The 2,629-nt window shown below is 45.2% G+C and overlaps 1 pseudogene; it reads left to right on the top strand.

The window, feature by feature from the left end:
* Window positions 1–336: 336 nt before the first annotated feature.
* Window positions 337–1,219, top strand: LOC101583756 (annotated as a pseudogene).
* Window positions 1,220–2,629: the final 1,410 nt, after the last annotated feature.

Here is a 2,629-nt window from a genome sequence, read left to right as displayed (position 1 = left end):
CTCATGTGACACAGATGCCAATAGTGTTACTATTTTCCCGAGAGATCTGGCTATGCTGGTATATGTACTCTGTCTATCTGTCTGTCTGTCTGTCTGTCCGTCTGTCTATCAGTCTCCATCTCCATCTCTATCTCTCCTCTACCACTATGTGTCTTGAGAATGATACACTGAGTTGAGGCGCATTCTCTACCCACCTGCTCCTCTGAGGGTGGAACAGGAAGGAATCAACCAAATTATAGACACTGAAATATCCTGTACAGAAGGACTGAGGGTGGGGACAGATAGGAGCCCAGGAACCAAGACATCTGATCTCTGGTGACTGGAGAAGGGACCAGAATGGATCCAGCCCTGACAACCTTCTTCACATCCCTCTTTGTCCTGCTGAGTGTCCTGAGGCTCAAAGCCAATGGACCCATTGTGCTGATGCTGAGTTGGGCGAGGCTGCTTCCTGGTAGGCTGCTCCCCTCAGACATGACTCTTCTTGCCCTAGGTACCTGCTGCCTCCTCCAGCAGTGTCATAGGCTGGTGGACAGCACCTCATATTTTTTCCACCAGGTTGACTTCTCCAAGACTCTTATTTGGCAGCTAAGTTCTCTATGTTCATCCATCATCTGGTTTGCTAGCTGACTCCAGGTCCCATTCTGTATAAAGATTGACAACTTTGCCCAACCTGCCCTCCCTCTGAAGTGGAGTTTCCCAGCATTTGGTGCCTGGTTCCTGCTGGGCCCTGTCCTCATTTCCCTATCAGTAACTGTGCTGTTCTTTGGGGGCAACTTCCCCACATGTCAAGCATTCATCCTGAACAATTCTGGGAACAGGACGGATAAGGAGTGGAACAAGAGACTAGACATTCACTATTTCATGCCTCTGAAACTGGTCCCAATATCAATTCCATGCTCTTTTTCTGGTCTCAATTTTTCTGTAGATTGGTTTTCTGAGGAAACACGGTGAGGGAATGCAGGGCAATTCCCACGACCCTCAAGATCTAAGCAACCAGATTCATGTCAGAGCTCTAAAGTCCCTCACCTATTTCGTTGTTCTCTATGCTCTGTCTTTCCTGTCCCTGGTCATTGATGCTACAGTCTTTATCATCTCAGACAACAGGTGGTACTGGCCATGGCAAGTCTCAGCCTACCTATGCAAGTCTCTCCATCACTTCATCCTTAAGCAACAACTTCAAATTTCGAGGTATGGTCAGGCAACTCCTGCTCTTGGGTAGGGTCTTCTGGATGACCTAGAGAGACTATGTCCTAACTCAACCCCCAAGAGAGAACAGGGAGGCATTAGAGCTGAGGCTCATCTATCTGGTAATGTCCTCACAGGCAGATAAGCACTAGATTGTGTCAGGAGATTCCCCCTATTGAAAAGAGAGGAAAGAGGAAAAGCCAGGTACTCTCTGACCAGGTTTCCTATCCTTGGGAAACTATTAAAATACACTCATATTCACGGTGGACACCAGTACTATCCAGAAGTTGAGAGTATACAATTTTGTCTTACTTCTATATTTAAATTCTTCACTTATCTGGAAAAGACATCACCAAAAAAGTTTATGTTGTATTTCATTTCACTTATCTCAAACTTTTTTCCAGTTATTTTTTTTTTCATTTCTGCTTTTACTAAAGGGTTAGGCAAACAAGTGCTGTTTAACATCCTAATATTTGTGTTACTTCCTCTGATATATTTCTAGGATGTATTTTTAGCATAAGTCTATGGTGGCCAGAGTTGATGATCTGCATTATTCTAGTCCCTTCACCTATGCTGAGAGTACCTCTTCTGAGGAAAGTTGCTGAGAAGGCATGTCCTGCTGAGGGTGGGTGGAGAATTCTCTAGGTGTCACACAGGCCCCTGGGTTGCTGGCATGGTTCACATCTTCCATGCCCTTCGTATTCTAGCTGTGTCCTGTAGGAAGACTTGAATCCACAGTCCTTCTGCACTCATCTCCTAGAGTTTACATGAAGTACTAGGTCTCTTCTTGAGGACTTTACTTTTTGCTTCTATCTGTCTGAAAGTCCTAGTGCTGGTTTGGTCCTTTCCAGCCTGGGGAAAATTGTGCCATAGGCCTGACCCTTCTGCACAGGCAACATACAGGTCTTCTACTGGTGGCACTGTGACTGAGAGAACCCCTGACTTTTTTTCCCCTTCCTTCTTCTGTCTGAAGGTCTCACCCACTTTATTTGACCTCCAACCACCCATAGCCTTGACTTTCTTCTCCGTCATGAAAAGCTTCAAAATCCTGTATCTAGGAGGGAAGACATGCAACTAAAACTGCTTATTGTCTTCTGCTACACAGTTGATAATTAACAACCTAAGCAAGAACATTATACTGTCAAAATTTAGGACTTAAAAACACTTATCCATGGCAGTTGCAAGTAGTCTATAGTGACTGATGGGTCAGTTTTCTTTTACTTTTTCAGTCAATTTTCTGCCCATCCTTTTCCACTTTCCAAGTCTTCCTTGTTGAATGCCCCACATCTCCACATGTCCTGTAGCCCTCAATACCCTCTCCTCTTCCTCTGCCAGCAGAGATCACCTTCCACCTAGGATCTCTTTCCCATTTCTCTCTCCCCAATACCTTCTCCTTTACCTATTAACTCTCTCCTAGAGCAGAACCTCATCTAGCCTCTGCCTC

This window comes from Octodon degus, unplaced genomic scaffold (assembly GCF_000260255.1).
Source record: "Octodon degus isolate 3935 unplaced genomic scaffold, OctDeg1.0 scaffold00032, whole genome shotgun sequence".
NCBI lineage: Eukaryota > Metazoa > Chordata > Mammalia > Rodentia > Octodontidae > Octodon > Octodon degus.
Note: the sequence above shows the minus strand (reverse complement) of the source record. Positions and strands in the feature narration are given on the sequence as shown.